Genomic DNA, 18,696 nt, shown 5'->3' with positions numbered 1-18,696 from the left:
AAACGGCAATATATTAATACACAAGGCATAAGAAATACAGACATTACTAAACGGGTACACCGTCTGGGTACCACATAAGATGTGTGGGCCCAGCACATGGGAGAGAGAGAAGCAATAAGGTTTTCCACTACCTTCATACACATAGACAAACACTATGGGAGACACACTTCTAATAGGGTAATCCATCTGAAGGGGTTAACTAATATTACAGGCAGGAGCCCTGCTAAATGCAGCGGTGCTCCGTGCCTGTAATCCCCGGCGAATGAATGAAATGTAGGTCATTGACCTACATTTCCTTCAGTCGCGGTGATGCGCCCCCTGGTGGATGTCCTCATATGACCTGGAGCGTGGGAAAAAGTTCCCAGGCTGCAGTTCATGAGAACATCCAGCAGGGGCGCATCACCGCGACTCAATGTAAGTACAGATCACTGCTTTCCTTTCAGCACCCGGGGATTACAGGCACGGAGCACAGCTGCATTAGCAGGGCTCCTGCCTGTAATATTAGTTAACCCCTTCAGATGGATTACTTCGTGGGACGAGACGGTTCACCAGAAGGTATGTATCTTGTGCGTTTATTATTTTTCCAAGCGAGGGTGTTCCTGATGGATTGAGAGAACAATAAATTATTACAACAACCGCTGTGTTTATTTTATTAAAATACTTTTAAATCATGTGTGTGTGTGTTTTTTAACCCTTTCCAACAATTGGATTAATAATGGATAGGTGTCATAATTGACGCCTCTCCATTATTAATCTGGCTTAATGTCACCTTACAATAGCAAGGTGACATTAACCCTTCATTACCCCATATCCCACCGCTACAGGGAGTGGGAAGAGAGTGGCCAAGTGCCAGAATAGGCGCATCTTCCAGATGTGCCTTTTCTGGGGTGGCTGGGGGCAGATGTTTGTAGCCAGGGGGGGGCAATAACCATGGACCCTCTCCTGGCTATTAATATCTGCCCTCAGTCACTGGCTTTACCATTCTGGCGGAGAAAATTGCGCGGGAGCCCACGCCAATTTTTTCCGCCATTTAACCCTTTATTTCAGCAGCTACAGCGCTGAAATTTTGCACATACACACTACTAACATTAGTAGTGTGGAATATGCAAAAAAAAAGGGGATATGAGATGGTTTACTGTATGAAAACCATGTCTCATATCCTGTCGGTTTTGTGCAGGAGAAATGAAAAGCCGGTAATTGAATTACCGGCTGTTCACAGATATCGCGCTGAATGAAATCTAAATACAGAATATATATATATGTGTCTCAATGACATATATATATATATACTGTATATATGTTTTCCCGAACATTTGAGCACATAAATCCATTAGATGTCGGTTTTGCAAGCCTGCGCGAAAATCTCGCAGTACGGATGCCATACGGATTACATACCGAGGATGCCATGCGCAAAATACGCTGACACACCCTGACTACGGATCACTATTTTGGGAACATATCTCCGTATTACGGCCGTAGTACGGACGTAAAAAACGGACCGTATTGTCTTACGCCAAGTGTGACGCCGGCCTAAGAAGCAACTCAGAGACAAGAACGTTATATATTCAATGATTTATCCAGATAAAGACAAAACACACGGCACTCAAGGATCCTGTGTGGTGCCCAAGTCAGGTTTCCAGCCCGTCAATCCAATAGTAATAAATCACTTGGCACTCAAATGGTTTCTTTCAGATGAAAAAGGTGAACATCCCATTTATTTGTGCATCCAGTTCAAAGATTATTTAAACGTTTTCGGTCAAATCACAAGACCTTCATCAGAAATATCTTTAACAAAACTGGAAGCCTAGGACAATGGGGTATATGAGCCTAGGCCCCCGGGACTACTCCACACAGCGCGACGGACCGGATGTCTATGAGCGCCATATGCAGCGGCGGATACATGCCCTCCTTCTCCCTTCAAGGATCTGTGAGACGCTCCAGGTGCGCTTTCCATCCCGGGTTGCCTAGGCTCATATACCCCATTGTCCTATGCTTCCAGTTTTGTCAATGATTTATCCAGCTCATCTCCGAGTCATCCATGAAGGTTCTTCTATATTCTTCATGGATCCAGCGGAAGCGGCTGAGTGGCTATGGTCCCAGGGGGTGTCCAGTGCAAAGGAATCCTGATATGTTCCTGATTAAATAAATACACACTACTAGTTCCATGCAAAGTAGAGAAGACGAAATAGCAAGATAATTAACCCCTTAAGCCCCGAGGGTGGTTTGCACGTTAATGACCGGGCCAATTTTTACAATTCTGACCACTGTCCCTTTATGAGGCTATAACTCTGGAACGCTTTGACGGATCTTGGCGATTCTGACATTTTTTTCTCGTGACATATTGTACTTCATGTTAGTGGTAAAATTTATTCGATATAACTTGCGTTTATTTGTGAAAAAAATGGAAATTTGGCGAAAATTTTGAAAATTTCGCAATTTTCCAACTTTGAATTTTTATGCCCTTAAATCACAGACATATGTCACGCAAAATACTTAATAAGTAACATTTCCCACATGTCTACTTTACATCAGTACAATTTTGGAACCAAAATTTTTTTTTGTGACGGAGTTATAAGGGTTAAAAGTTGACCAGCAATTTCTCATTTTTACAACACCATTTTTTTTTAGGGACCACATCTCATTTGAAGTCATTTTGAGGGGTCTATATGATAGAAAATACCCAAGTGTGACACCATTCTAAAAACTGCACCCCTCAAGGTGCTCAAAACCACATTCAAGAAGTTTATTAACCCTTCAGGTGTTTCACAGGAATTTTTGGAATGTTTAAATAAAAATGAACATTTAACTTTTTTTCACACAAAATTTATTTCAGCTCCAATTTGTTTTATTTTACCAAGGGTAACAGGAGAAAATGGACCCCCAAAGTTGTTGTACAATTTGTCCTGAGTACGCTGATACCCCATATGTGGGGGTAAACCACTGTTTGGGCGCATGGCAGAGCTCGGAAGGAAAGGAGCGCCATTTGACTTTTCAATGCAAAATTGACTGGAATTGAGATGGGACGCCATGTTGCGTTTGGGGAGCCCCTGATGTGCCTAAACACTGAAACCCCCTACAAGTGACACCATTTTGGAAAGTAGACCCCCTAAGGAACTTATCTAGATGTGTGGTGAGCACTTTGACCCACCAAGTGCTTCACAGAAGTTTATAATGCAGAGCCATAAAAATAAAAAATCATATTTTTTCACAAAAATGATATTTTCACCCCCAATTTTTTATTTTCCCAAGGGTAAGAGAAGAAATTGGACCCCAAAAAATGTTGTGCAATTTGTCCTGAGTACGCTGATACCCCATATGTGGGTGTAAACCATTGTTTGGGCGCATGGCAGAGCTTGGAAGGGAAGGAGCGCCATTTGACTTTTCAATGCAAAATTGACTGGAATTGAGATGGGACGCCATGTTGCGTTTGGAGAGCCCCTGATGTGCCTAAACATTGAAACTCCCTACAAGTGACACCATTTTGGAAAGTAGACCCCATAAGGAACTTATCTAGATGTGTGGTGAGCACTTTGCCCCACCAAGTGCTTCACAGAAGTTTATAATGCAGAGCCGTAAAAATAAAAAATCATATTTTTTCACAAAAATGATCTTTTTGCCCCCAATTTTTTATTTTCCCAAGGGTAAGAGAAGAAATTGGACCCCAAAAAATGTTGTGCAATTTGTCCTGAGTACGCTGATACCCCATATGTGGGTGTAAACCATTGTTTGGGCGCATGGCAGAGCTTGGAAGGGAAGGAGCGCCATTTGACTTTTCAATGCAAAATTGACTGGAATTGAGATGGGACGCCATGTTGCGTTTGGAGAGCCCCTGATGTGCCTAAACATTAAAACCCCCCACAAGTGACACCATTTTGGAAAGTAGACCCCCTAAGGAACTTATCTAGATGTGTTTTGAGAGCTTTGAACCCCCAAGTGTTTCACTACAGATTATAACGCAGAGCCGTGAAAATAATTTTTTTTTTTTTCTCAAAAATGATTTTTTTAGCCCCTAGCTTTGTATTTTTACAAGGGTAACAGAATAAATTGGACCCCAAAATTTGTTTTCCAATTTGTCCTGAGTATGCTGATACCCCATATGTGGGGGGGAACCACTGTTTGGGCGCATGACAGAGCTCGGAAGGGAAGGAGCGCCATTTGGAATGGTAGGCACGGCACTGTATAAGGAACGTGCCTCTGACTGCAGAGCCCCTAAGGGACAGCTAGAGGGGAAATCTGTGCAGTGCCCAATTCCCCCCCTCCCACTACCTCCCCAGGTGAGGTCATGATTGGGACGCCCAGCGGACCAACCGGGGAGAAGAGGTGAGTCAGGCCACACCCTCAGGGGTTAAATTCTAGTGACGGGGCCAGGTTCTCCCTCTTTCTCCCCGGCTGACCCTTGGAAGCTGTTGTCCCAGGATGTCCCCTGCAGCCATGTCCGAACCTTTGCTTGAGGCCTGCGGCGGAGAGCAGCACAGGAAGGTGAGGAATGGTTAAGAGATTTTGCATCCAGCCTGGGGACTCACCTCCCTGTGCCCTCTCAGGACCCACTGACTGCACTGCAGGCCTCTTCCCTTCCCCAGGGGCGCCATCCGTTCCCAGGCTGCAGTCGTCTCACACAGCCTCTGGGCCCCCATCCCTTCCCGTGCCGCTGAGTTCGTCGGCCCTGCATGTTCCCGCGCTCCTTCGGGCCCCCACCGCTTTTCCCGGGCCCCCACTCCAGCCCGGACCGCTGGCCTCCCCTTCATCCCTCGGGCTCCAGTCTTGCTCCGGGCTCTCCCCCTGCCATAGCGCCTTCGCTACCCGGTACCCGCTCCCATGGCTGCAGCTGTGGGAGGCAGGCAGGCGCGCCGCTCGGTCCTCCCACCCCCCGGAGCGTCTTCATGTTGGCGGCGGTCCGGCGCTCCCGACCCGATGTGCCCCCCCCCGCTCCCGCTCCAGCTCCATCTGTCGCTGCTGCGGGGGGGGGGGGGGCGCCATGCAGGGGCCGCTGTCTGGGTGTTTCAGGTCCCGGCTTCAGGCAGCCAGCGGGCCCTGCATCGCGATCTGGCGTAGCCCCGCCCACTTCCTGTTTGCGGGCACAAACTTCCGGTCCTGCAGCTGGAGCTCTGCTAGCTCCCTCTCCCTTCTCCTCGGTGCCCAGGCCTAATTACATGACAGGCCAGGACCGAGCTACGCTGCACAGCGCCGCACCGGCCCCAACCACTCCGGTTCTACACTACCGTGGACCTCCGGCCAGCCCACTCCTGGCCCGCAATGTCCCCCCCAGCAGGCACATCAGCGTTGCCTGGGCGGGGGGGCGGGGGGTCAGGGGCCAGAGCCCACCACATGGCCGCAGAGCGCGATGACCGGTCTAACCGGACCGGCCAGCGCGCTCTGCAGCCAGGAGAGTGCGCACCAAGCATGCACACAGTCGCACCAAGCACGAACATAACTACAATAAATTACGCGCCACCAACACCCCCGGCATGGGACCGCCAAGCCCCGCCCACTTACTCCCCGGAAAGCAGCAGCGCAGCGTTAGCCTGTGGGGGCCCCAACCCGCCAAATCGGTCGGGGGGCGCCTCACAGACAGCGCTCACTAGCCCCCCGTGCCAGTACCCACCACCGAGCGCTGGACCGGCCCCTGCCAGAACAGGACGGCACCACCGTGGGCCTCTGGCCAGCCCACCCCTTGCCCGCCATGTCCCCCCAGCAGGCACATCGGCGTTGCCTGTGCGGGGGAGCAGGCAGTCGGGGGCCAGAGCCACGAACACGGCCGCGGAGCATGATGACTGGTCTATCGAGACCAGCCAGCACGCTCCGCAGCCAGGAATGTACGCACCAAACACGCACACGGTCGCACCAAACACTAACACAGCTGCAATAAATTACGCGCCCCCAACACCCCCATGCTCCCAAACGCAAATCGCAGACAGTTTCCTATCTGTCCCCGCCCTTCTGCGCTCACCCTGCGGTGCCAGCCTAATAGTCTCCGCACCTTCCCTGCCCTACCCCCTGCACCGCCACTCACGCCCCACGGCCAAGGTAACGTTCCCCCTACTCCCTAGGTAAATGCACCTAACGCAACCCCGATACAGGGCGATCGCAGGCATAGATGCCGCAGATCGTCCTCACCCTCATCAGTAGACTCCTACCACCGTTCCCGCCGTCCCTCTAGCTGTCGGCATTCCCACTCCAGACGCCGACACCACTCACGCAGGAGCCATCCACAACTGGCTCAGAGACATCGGGGAGTTACAACGGGCGGTACCGGTCGCATGCCGAAAGACGGCGGTCTCACCGGACACCCAGAGCGGGTACCCGGTGGGAACAGACACTGACACCCCCCGTTACGGACCAGGCAGAGATCGGAGCCCCAATAGCCTCTCATCCTCGAGCACACGACAGAGGTCATCCGTCACGTGCTCCATCCTGGGCTGACGCACGGGGAGACATGTCATACGTACTTCCCCGGCCCACCAGCCAGCACCGAACCATCAAAACAATAGAAGCCGGAGCACCTCCCTCTCCAGGGGACGCTCGGCACCAGACACAATGCAGCAGAATACATCCCCATCCTCGAGCACACGACAGAGGTCATCCGTCACGTGCTCCATCCTGGGCTGACGCACGGGGAGACACGCCATATGTACCTCCCCGGTCCACCAGCCAGCACCGAACCATCGTAACAATAGAAGCCGGAGCACCTCCCTCTCCAGGGGACGCTCGGCACCAGACATAATGCAGCAGAAGACATCCCCATCCTCGAGCACACGACAGAGGTCATCCGTCACGTGCTCCATCCTGGGCTGACGCACGGGGAGACACGCCATACGTACCTCCCCGGTCCACCAGCCAGCACCGAACCATCAAAGCAATAGAAGCGGGAGCACCTCCCTCTCCAGGGGACGCTCGGCACCAGACACAATGCAACAGAATACATCCCCGTGCCACGGCGCTGGCCGCTGGCCTGCCATCTTCATCCTCCTGGGCGGGCGGCCAGCACCAGGACAGCGCCACGGCAGGTGCCAGAGTACCTCCGTCCGGAGACACTCGGCCTGCATCTGACAGCGGTGAGTTCTTTGATATCGGTGAGCACTCTACAACACAAAATGCGGGAGAAAGCGAGCTGGCAGCCGCTATTAAGACCCTAGTTCAGCAGTTGACACGCCCAGGGTACCAACTGACACTAGCACCACCCAAGCAGCTAGTCTGCACAAGGATGCATTTTTCTGTGGTGTTAGCCCACTAGGAGCGCACGTTGAGTTAGAGACAAAGCAAAAAATTTGGGATAATGCTGGCGTAGATATATGGTCACCGTTATCGGCCGACCAACAGTCCGTGGACAAGGAAAGGAGAATAGGCGAGCGGTTAAAGCGGCGGAACTGCTATATTTCGGTTCTAAAAACGGCTTTTATATCCGTTTTAAACCCAGACCCTTGCCAAACTACTGCAAATAATTTAAAATCACCCAGAACGTTGTTCCGAATTATTTATTTACCAAGATCTAATATATAATTCATACCGCGCGTTTACAAGATAAGGGCAAACCAAAAATAGCGCAAATGATGAATAACTGGCTTCAGGCTTTCGCGTTTCTCGGCTGTATCATGGGCCAAAAGCACCCAGAACGCTGTTCCGAACTATTTATCTATCAGGACCTAATCTAATTCATATAAGTGTCACGGCGGGTCTGCATGGAAGCGGTACGACGAGGAGTTTCGCAGGCGGTTGGCCATGCAACCAGACTTGGGCTGGGGAGTGAAAGCGACGGACGTATGGTTACGATTCATGCTGTCCCAAAAAACAGCCCCTCTTTTCATCAGCGACCACTTATCACTCAGCAACAGCAGGCCAGAATACAGGGGTCGGACGCGGACATGGGGCCGGCTTACTTTTTAACGACGGATACTGCCGCTGCCAAGGGTCCTGTAAATATAGACACGAATGCTCCTCCTGCGGAGGTGGACACCCTGCATTCAGGTGTACCCGCCAAGCAAAACAGAGCGCCTGCGACGTTTAACCCCGGTGAACTTAACCGCAATGGCCCATGGCTAAACCGTTATCCCAATAAGAAGCGGCGCAGCAACCACATTTCTGCTTTAAATACGGCTTCTATATCCCCTTCGAGCACAGTCCCAAGTTAAAATCAGCACGCGAATTCCCAAGATTTTCAAAAAGGAGTAGAACTAGGCTCGATGGCGGGCCCATTAAAATCATTGTGTGCTCCATCGCTGACTGACAGCCTGAGTGAATCTTCACCCAGGGCTACCAGCCAGTCCAACCAACGGGAGCCGGTTTTCATCCTTCAACCGAAGGGTTTACAAATGAGCTACACAAGAGTCGGAGTTCCTCCGTTGGCGGATGTCACTCCTCCTGCGACACGCAATCGGTGTGCATGGTATGATCACTAAGGAATTAATGCCGAAAAAGGTGGTTACTTGAATCGATGCCAAAAAAGGCGGTTAATACAGCTATGACGAATCAATGATAAAGCAATGCCGAATGGGCTTTTACGGCAAATGAGAATAAACTACACTGGAGCAGGAGTTCCTCCATCAATGGGAGTCACTCTGCCAGAAGCAGATAGCGGTGAGTGTTTTCATTTTGGCGAACTCAATGGTCCGGCGGACGGTGGAACAAGCGTCCCTGAGGTGGACTTTACGAATGGGTGAAATATGGTTTCATAATGCGGGCAATGAATACAGGTCCCCGGGAATATGCTCAGAGGACAGTAAATGAGATTATTTATGGGCTTGACATCATACATGCGTTATGGCGCGGGGGACGCCAAACAAAGATTTAGGCCTAAGGGTCGGTGGAAATATTGCAGATGGTTTTGCGGCAATCTACAAGGACCAGTGGTGAAAAGGCCAATGGCCTGAACTATGGACCACGGCCGCATGGGGCCGTGACCCAGCACTGGTAGAGATCTTGGCATCGAGCTATGGGGGCTCAATTGGAAAATACGAACATCCGATTTCTAACCAAACAGCTGAGAACAGCAATAGCCCTAAACAGCATGCCCTCTTCTTCTCAGCCAGCACTCGTGCTGTTGCGCCACCTAGCACTATTATGCCTCAAACACAACATCTGGTGCCGTTACAGCATCTGTAGATGATAAAATTGTTAACTCTTTGTTATCTTCCGATTGGCAGGCATTCAAACTCTTCCTCCCCAAGGCGCAAACATCGGGCCTACAATGTCCTCCTTCCCTCTTGGACATGGTTGCCAATCACTGATGCCCGTGATCCGTGCTTCAGTGACACCGGCTACTTGGCAGGTTTACGGTAAGGCGTGGGAGGAGTGGTGCTCACTAACTCAAGGAACGCCAGTCGACAGGTGCGAACGGGCGAGATGCGACGTCTTTGTAGAACTCTTAGAACGGCTCAGGCGTAGAGGTGCGTCAGGGACATTAGCGTACCGTCATTTATCGGGAATAGCCTTCTTCTCTCAGCTGCTGGGGTGGATGGACATAACCAAATATTTTCTCATCAAACAAGCCGTTAAAGGCCGGAAAGGGCTCCAACCTAGTCAGGAATGCCGTCGCCCAGTTTCCTTAAAGCTACTGCACGACGTAGTTGCAATATCTTCATCAGTGTGCAAGTCACAATACGAGGCAATGCTGATATCTGCAGCGTTCGCAATCGCCTTCTTCGGGGCGCTTCGCATCAGTAAATTAGTGCCGCAGTCAAAAAAAAAAAAAAAAAAAAAAAAAAAAAAAAAACAGCATCAGTAGGCGGTTTAATCAACGAAGACCTCGTCATATGCAGCGAAGCTCTGCACATTGGAGTATGTAGATCCAAACGCGACCCCACCGGGAGGGGGACATGGATTGGTCAAGGCGTCAGACGGCCCCTATATGCCCGCTAAAAATAGTTAAACACTATACGATGGTCATACATCCGGGTAGATTTTTCTTTCAAACAACGACGGGTCCCCTCTTACAAAATATCAATTTCAAGCGATTTTTACACAGTGCCTAGAGGCGGTCGGCGTGGCTCCAAAAAAAAAAAAAAAAAAAATAAATAAATAAATATATGGGACACATTCCTTCCGAATAGGGGCGGCTACCGAAACAGCTAGAGCGGGGGTATCGGAAGTTGAGGTGCAGAGAATGGGCCGCTGGAAATCCGCATGCTTCGCAAGATACATAAGACCGGACCTGCTTTAACACTTTTTTGTCTCTTACAGGCAGCTGTAGGTCCACAGTCCGGGTAGTGGGGCATTCTTTTGTCTACCGGGCGCGCAAAAGGGCCAAACTGAGGCCGGGCGGAATCAAGTTTGGCTTCCCGAATCTGGAAGTCAACTAGAGAGGCATCAGAGGGCTCCGGTGGCGGCAGATCTTCCCGGAGATGGTCGACATCACTAAGAGGGCCAAGGGGCCGGTGGTTCTGGTCCTACATGCCGGAGGCAATGATTTTGGGAAGCGGAAAGGGGCCGAGCTGTACACAGTAATGTCAACAGACATCGATCGCTTTGTCTGTTTATTACCAGATATGGCGGTGGTGTGGTCCGAGATAATACCTCGAGCGGTCTGGCACGGAGCTAAGGACGTAAAAGCCATTGAAAACGCAAGAAAAAGGATTAACACAAAGATGTCGAAGTTTGTGTGAGAAAAGTACGACATTGTGGTTCGACACCAAGAGTGAGAAGGGAACAATTTTGCTTTGCTAAGACTGGATGGCATCCACCTCACGGACATCGGGCTCAACATAAGTTTGGAGGGTTTGCGGGATGGTGTTGAACAGGCTCTAAGGATGTTGTGTGGGGGTCGGAGTCTTGTGTAGGTCATACACATGATCCTCCGTGGCGGTAAGTAGAGGGGGGCAAAGGTTCGTGACCTCTCATCGGCTTGCTGGCCCAGCGGTCATCGGCTGGGGCCTTCAGCAATGAGTGCGTCGCGATGTGTAATTGCCTTTCTCTACTTTGCAAATAATAAAACTGTGACCGACCTGTTCAACCCATCCAGGATTGTCGGTGTCTTTTATTACGGAATGGTGGGACGGGGGGAAGGCACTGGTTACGACACACGGGTCTCTGCAGTCTGGTAGGCACGGCACTGTATAAGGAACGTGCCTCTGACTGCAGAGCCCCTAAGGGACAGCTAGAGGGGAAATCTGTGCAGTGCCCAATTCCCCCCCTCCCACTACCTCCCCAGGTGAGGTCATGATTGGGACGCCCAGCGGACCAACCGGGGAGAAGAGGTGAGTCAGGCCACACCCTCAGGGGTTAAATTCTAGTGACGGGGCCAGGTTCTCCCTCTTTCTCCCCGGCTGACCCTTGGAAGCTGTTGTCCCACCCTCCCTCCCTTATAAACTGGTAAATGTACTGTGCAATTACTGTTAAAATGTTTTGAATTTTAAATTTAAAAAAAAAAAAAAAAAAAAAAAAATGATTTTTTTCTTTATATACGTCACAGCGGTAAGTAGAGGGGGGCAAAGGTTCGTGACCTCTCATCGGCTTGCTGGCCCAGCGGTCATCGGCTGGGGCCTTCAGCAATGAGTGCGTCGCGATGTGTAATTGCCTTTCTCTACTTTGCAAATAATAAAACTGTGACCGACCTGTTCAACCCATCCAGGATTGTCGGTGTCTTTTATTACGGAATGGTGGGACGGGGGGAAGGCACTGGTTACGACACACGGGTCTCTGCAGTCTGCAGACTTAAATGGATTGGTCAGCAGCCGTCACGTTGCATTTGCAGAGCCCCTGATGTACCCAAACAGTACAAACCCCCCACAAGTGACCCCATATTGGAAACTAGACCTCCCAAGGAACTTATCTAGATGTGTTTTGAGAACTTTGAACCCCCAAGTGTTTCACTAAAGTTTATAGCGCAAAGCCGTGAAAATAAAAATTCTTTTTTTTTTTCACAAAAATGATTTTTTAGCCCCCAGTTTTGTATTTTCACAAGGGTAACAGGATAAATTAGACCCCAAAAGTTGTTGTCCAATTTGTCCTGAGTACGCTGATACCCCATATGTGGGGGGGAACCACTGTTTGGGTGCATGACAGAGCTCGGAAGGGAAGGAGCGCCATTTGGAATGCAGCCTTAAATGGATTGGTCTGCAGGCGTCACGTTGCATTTGCAGAGCCCCTGATGTACCCAAACAGTACAAACCCCCCACAAGTGACCCCATATTGGAAACTAGACCTCCCAAGGAACTTATCTAGATGTGTTGTGAGAACTTTGAATCCCCAAGTGTTTCACTACAGTTTATAACGCAGAGCCGTGAAAATAAAACATCTTTTTTTTCCCCACAAAAATGATTTTTAGCCCCCCAAATTTTTATTTTCCTAAGGATAACAAGAGAACTTGGACCCCAGAAGTTGTTGTTCAATTTGTCCCGAGTACGCTGATAACACATATGTTGGGGTAAACCCCTTTTTGGGCGTACGGGAGAGCTCGGTAGGGAAGGAGCACTGTTTTACTTTTTCAACGCAGAATTGGCTGGAATTGAGATTGGACGCCATGTCGCGCTTGGAGAGCCCCTGATGTGCCTGGACAGTGGCAACTCCCCAATTCTACCTGAAACCCTAATCCAAACACACCCCTAACCCTAATCCCAACGGTAACCCTAACCACACCCCTAGCCGTGACACACCCATAATTCTAATCCCAACCCTAATCCAAACCGTAAATGTAATCCAAACCCTAACCCTAACTTTAGCCCCAACCCTAACTTTAGCCCCAACCCTAACCCTAACTTTACCTCCAACCCTAGCCCTAACCCTAACCCTACCCCTACCCCTAAACGTGACTGAAATACGTGGCACTGAAATACGTGGCACTGAAATACGTGGCACTGAAATACGTGGCACTGAAATACGTGGCACTTAAATACGTGGCACTGAAATACGTGATACGTGGCACTTAAATACGTGGCACTGAAACACGTGGCACTGAAATACGTGATACGTGGCACTGAAATACGTGGCACTGAAATACGTGGCACTGAAATACGTGGCACTGAAATACGTGGCACTGAAATACGTGCAACTGAAATACGTGCAACTGAAATACGTGGCACTGAAATACGTGATACGTGGCACTGAAATACGTGATACGTGGCACTTAAATACGTGGCACTGAAACACATGGCACTGAAATACGTGATACGTGGCACTTAAATACGTGGCACTGAAATACGTGATACGTGGCACTGAAATACGTGGCACTGAAATACGTGGCACTGAAATACGTGGCACTGAAATACGTGGCACTGAAATACGTGCAACTGAAATACGTGCAACTGAAATATGTGCAACTAAAATACGTGCAACTGAAATATGTGATACGTGGCACTGAAATACGTGATACGTGGCACTGAAACACGTGGCACTGAAACACGTGGCACTGAAATACGTGGCACTGAAATACGTGGCACTGAAATACGTGGCACTGAAATACGTGGCACTATGACTGTCAGAAAATGTTCATTAAACGGTTAGGGGTGAGGTTAGGGGTAGAGTTAGGGTTAGGGTTTGGATCTCTTTATCACCTTGATGGTGGTGGGTGGCTTTTCAGTGTGTTTTCTGTTTTTTTTTCGATAAAAACGCATGCGTTTTTAACGCAAACGCATGTGCTTAAAAACGCAAGAAAATACTGCAGGTTGTATTTCTGAAAATGAACGCATGCAGAAAAAAAACGCATGCGTTTGAAAACACGACCAAACCCGTACCAAAAAACGCATGCGTTTTCAATGTTAAATATAGGGAAAAAACGCATGCGTTTTCAATGTTAAATATAGGGAAAAAACGCATGCGTTTTTTTGTGCAAAAAACGCTGCAGACAAAAACGCAAGTGTGAAACCAGCGACGCTTTTTATAGCAAAAAAGTTTTTGCGTCTCCACATTTTGAGACCTATAATTTTTCCACATTTTGCTCCACAGAGTCATGCGAGGTCTTGTTTTTTGCGGGAGGAGTTGACGTTTTTATTGGTAACATTTTCGGACACGTGACTGTTTTTGATCACTTTTTATTCCGATTTTTGTGAGGCAGAATGACCAAAAACCTGCTATTCATGAATTTCTTTTGGGAGAGGCGTTTATACCGTTCCGCGTTTGGTAAAATTGATAAAGCAGTTTTATTCGTCGGGTCAGTACGATTACAGTGATACCTCATTTATATCATTTTTTTATGTTTTGGCGCTTTTATACGATAAAAACTATTTTATAGAAAAAATAATTATTTTGGTATCGCTTTATTCTCAGGACTATAACTTTTTTATTTTTTTGCTGATGATGCTGTATGGTGGCTTGTTTTTTGCGGGACAAGATGACGTTTTCAGCGGTACCATGGATATTTATATCAGTCTTTTTGATCGCGTGTTATTCCACTTTTTGTTTGGCGGTATGGTAATAAAGCGTTGTTTTTTGCCTCGTTTTTTTTTTTTATTTCTTACGGTGTTTACTGAAGGGGTTAACTAGTGGGGCAGTTTTATAGGTTGGGTCGTTACGGACGCGGCGATACTAAATATGTGTACTTTTATTGTTTTGTTTTTTTATTTAGATAAAGAAATGTATTTATGGGAATAATATATATTTTTTTATTATTATTTATTTAGGATTTTTTTTTTTTTTTTTTTTTTTTTTACACATGTGGAAAATTTTTTTTTTTACTTTTTTACTTTGTCCCAGGGGGGGACATCACAGATCGATGATCTGATAGTGTGCACAGCACTCTATCAGATCACCGATCTCACTTACATCGGTGCAGGCTTACCAGCGTCTGCACTGAGCAGACACTCGGTAAGCCACCTCCTTCCCTGCAGGACCCGGATGCCGCGGCCATCTTGGATCCGGGACCTGCAGCCAGGAAGGAGGTAGGAGACCCTCGCAGCAACGCGATCACATCGCGTTGCTCCGGGGGTCTCAGGGAAGCCCGCAGGGAGCCCCCTCCCTGCGCGATGCTTCCCTATACCGCCGGTACACTGCGATCATGTTTGATCGCGGTGTGCCGGGGGTTAATGTGCCGGGGGCGGTCCGAGACCGCTCCTGGCACATAGTGCCGGATGTCAGCTGCGATAGGCAGCTGACACCCGGCCGCGATCGGCCGCGCTCCCCCCGTGAGTGCGGCCGATCGCGTATGACGTACTATCCCGTCACCCGGAATTAAGTCCCAGGTCACCTTGACGGGATAGTACGTCATACGGGATTAAGGGGTTAAAATATTATAGTTTATTAGAAGATGATTAAAAACATATAAAATGCCAAAACAAGCTATAGGAACCACATATATCAGAGCACACAAACAGAGACTCCAGAAAAGAAATATTAATCAAAGTGAATGTACAGGTTAGGTATGCTTAGAGGATTAATGCCTTTAGAAAGTGCATAAACAGATGAATATAATTGGCTTGTGCTAATAATTATATTTACCACATGATTATATGTGCAAAAAATGCTACATAAAGTGCCAATTCACAAATAGTTATTAAATATATGTGAAAAAAAAGTTAATAATATAGAGAATATGGACCTGTGAATAGCATAAAGTGTCCTAGTGCAAACTATATGTGCATATAATTAGCTGCCAAAAATAAAATGCTAATGCTCAGTGCAGATGAATGCTGCACAGGTGTGTCATTATAGCTGCAAAGATCCGGCATAAAGTACTGAGTGTTCAATGCAAAAGCATAAATGTGCACGGATCCAGTATAAGGTGCTAAATATTCAATGCAACCGCATAATGCATATATATCTCACCGCAAAAATAACCACAGAATGGATCCGACAAAAAGTGCTAATGCTCAGTGCAAATGTATGACGCACAAGTGTGCTACCAACAGGTTACCCCAGCAAGGATCCAGCTTACTCCGCGAAAAAAATGAGAAGAGAAGAGACAAAAGCATGTAACCATACCTGACTGTTAAATGACTGCGGTTCCAAAATGTGCGTGTGCTCTCACCCCGACAGCGCCGTTTCGCTAATGCTTCCTCTATGGGGGCCCCATACAGTACGTAACTTTATCTCATGTAGAACAACTCATGTGGTATATATTTTATACTGCCCGTGTGATTTTTTCTATATTGGAAAAACGATTCGCCCCATGTTTGTCCGATTCAGAGAACACCTGAATTCATTGCGCACTGGTAAAGGAGTCCCCCGCTTGATAAAACATATGAATGAACAACACGGGGGAGATACAAAAATGCTCCGCTTTGCAGGGATAGAGAAAACTTCCCTACCACAGGATGGCGGTAATTTAAATCGCATACTTTTGCGCAATGAGGCAAGGTGGATTTTAAGAGCAAACGCATCTGGACCAATAGGGTTCAACGACGGAGTAGATATGTCGGTTTTTTTGTAAAAGATCTTTTTCATTGTGACTGTATTATAGTATATTTCTTCCTAAATGTTATTATTCATCACCCGTTAAATGTTTTTATCTTGTTTTAAATGTTTCACTGTTTCACTATATTTTCTCTCCGGATAGTGGCTAATTGTCCATTATGACGAAGTGAATAGTGGGAGGGGCTTTTAAGACCTTTTCAGTCAAAAAGCCTTTCTCCCCCTCACTCGTCATTGGATCTGTTGAAGTGCACACCTAGCACGAAACAGCTGTCATCCTTTTTGTATTCACAAACCCTCCCTGCACCGCATGATTTACATGTGAATAAACCGCCTTGATAGTTCAAAACTGGTGAGTGCGCTTTTATCTTCTTCTTATATGTCACTTTGATTAATATTTCTTTTCTGGAGTCTCTGTTTGTGTGCTCTGATATATGTGGTTCCTATAGCTTGTTTTGGCATTTTATATGTTTTTAATCATCTTCTAATAAACTATAATATTTTAATTATCTTGCTATTTCGTCTTCTCTACTTTGCATGGAAGTAGTAGTGTGTATTTATTTGAGTATTTGACGTTTTTTGCAAAAAAAATTTTCTAAGACTGTGTTTAACAAACATGTTCCTGATTAAGCAGTATTCTTCTAATGATTTTATGTGTAGAGTTCTCTCTGTGGGCGTCCAGTTTACCAACAATACCGGACGCTGAATTCAGCGGGAGTATCCCAATACCTATTTGATAATAGGAGCGCAGGACTCTGCTCCTATACTGTTTGGTTCCTGTTCCGTTTTTTTATCTTATATTGGTTTTATTTGGTATTTAGGTAGAAACCGCCGCCAACGATATTTTTGCTTTCTGTGTGCTGTCTCTGAACTTTATTTGAGTAACAATGTATACCATACTTTAAAGAGTAAGCATGGGATCTGAAATAATATGTATGACCTGGAATGTACGAGGTATTAAATCCCCCCGGAAGAAAATTAAGGTATTCTCACAGATTAGACGTCATCATCCCCACATTGTGGCCTTGGTAGAGACACATTTGACCAGGGATACGGCCCGATGTGTACAGAAACCATGGGTACAATGGTATATCCACGCGTTCCACACTCGCTACTCGAGAAGGGTTTAATTATTGATACACAGAGATGTTAGATGGGAGGCCCGGGAGGCCCGACGGGACTCAGAGTGTTGTTTTGTTTTTGTATATGCACTAATTAACTCATGTCATATTGTGTGTTTATAACCCCCCCTCCGGCTAATACATCAGTCCTTCGGATGGCAATGAGTTTTCCCTTAAATTATCCAGATGCACATGTCATCTGTATGGGAAATTTCAATTTAGTCATGGATAATTGTCTTGATAGACTGAGACTGGGTGATCAGATATCTGGGGAGCCCCCCTCTCCGTCTCCGACTTCGTCTGAATTAGCATTATTTATGGAGAGTAGCAGATGGTTAGATCTGTGGAGGATGCATCACCCTGGGATAAAAGGATATACCTGCCACTCGTCCACTAGACGCTCTCTGTACCGCATAGATTATATATTTGGATCCGGCGGATTGGCAATGTGGGTAGATAGCATAGAACATGGCAATAGGGGAATTTCAGATCATAGCCCGATCATACTTAAACTAAAATATGGGCAACCAAATAACAGAATTGTCTGGAAGATGAACCCCTTTTGGCTAAAATTAATAGACTCTAACAACAGAATGGTAGACCAAGTGAATTGCTTCATTTTGTCCCACCCAGAACCTCAGAACATCAATTTATTTTGGGATGCCCTTAAGGCATATTTAAGGGGATGTTTGTCTTCTACAATTTCTTATGTAAAAAGGGTAACTTCAAAGAAAGATGGTGAGATGGAGCAGCGATTAAAAGATACTGAAGCCGCATATATATCTAACCAAACCAATGGTAATAGAATTGAGTGGCTAACTTTGCATAGATTATATACCCAGCATATAGACACTAAGTCTAAACGTAAATTGCTCTTCACACGTCAATCATATTTTGAATTGGATAACCAAGCAAGTAAAATTTTAGCTTTTCTAGTACGTCAACATAACACATCTAACACGATATTACAGGTCCGTACACCTGATGGCTCATTGGTATCCACGACTGAAGAAATACTTCATTGTTTTCACAATTATTATAAATTGCTATATGAGTCTAAGAGCGGCCTCGATACTTTAGAATGTCTAGACTATCAGATATAACATTCCCCACACTGAGTTCCACCCAGCGGGCCTTTATGGGTGCTGAATTTACTTTGTAAGAGATAGAATATGCTATAGCGGACATGGCCGGATGGGTTTCCCATTGAATTATATAAGAAATATCGGGATATATTAGCACCACTTTTATTGAAGGTATATCGGTGTGTATCAGGGGGTGTATCTGTGCCCGACACCTTTTA

The 18,696-nt window shown here is 47.1% G+C and overlaps 1 protein-coding gene and 1 long non-coding RNA gene across 2 annotated transcripts in view; both read left to right on the top strand.

The window, feature by feature from the left end:
* The window catches only part of LOC143769481 (SLAM family member 9-like), a 152,172-nt gene that overhangs the window by 7,931 nt on the left and 125,545 nt on the right, over positions 1-18,696 (top strand). The gene's annotated exons all lie outside the window — the stretch shown is intronic.
* LOC143769488 (uncharacterized) lies at positions 3,758-11,555 on the top strand. Its single transcript, XR_013214415.1, has 2 exons — positions 3,758-4,479; positions 9,138-11,555. It is a non-coding gene; the product is annotated as an uncharacterized LOC143769488 (long non-coding RNA).

Source organism: Ranitomeya variabilis, chromosome 1, assembly GCF_051348905.1.
Source record: "Ranitomeya variabilis isolate aRanVar5 chromosome 1, aRanVar5.hap1, whole genome shotgun sequence".
In the NCBI taxonomy this organism is placed as follows: domain Eukaryota; kingdom Metazoa; phylum Chordata; class Amphibia; order Anura; family Dendrobatidae; genus Ranitomeya; species Ranitomeya variabilis.
The sequence above is the reverse complement of the archived record's forward strand: the minus strand, read 5'-3'. Positions and strand labels throughout refer to the sequence as shown.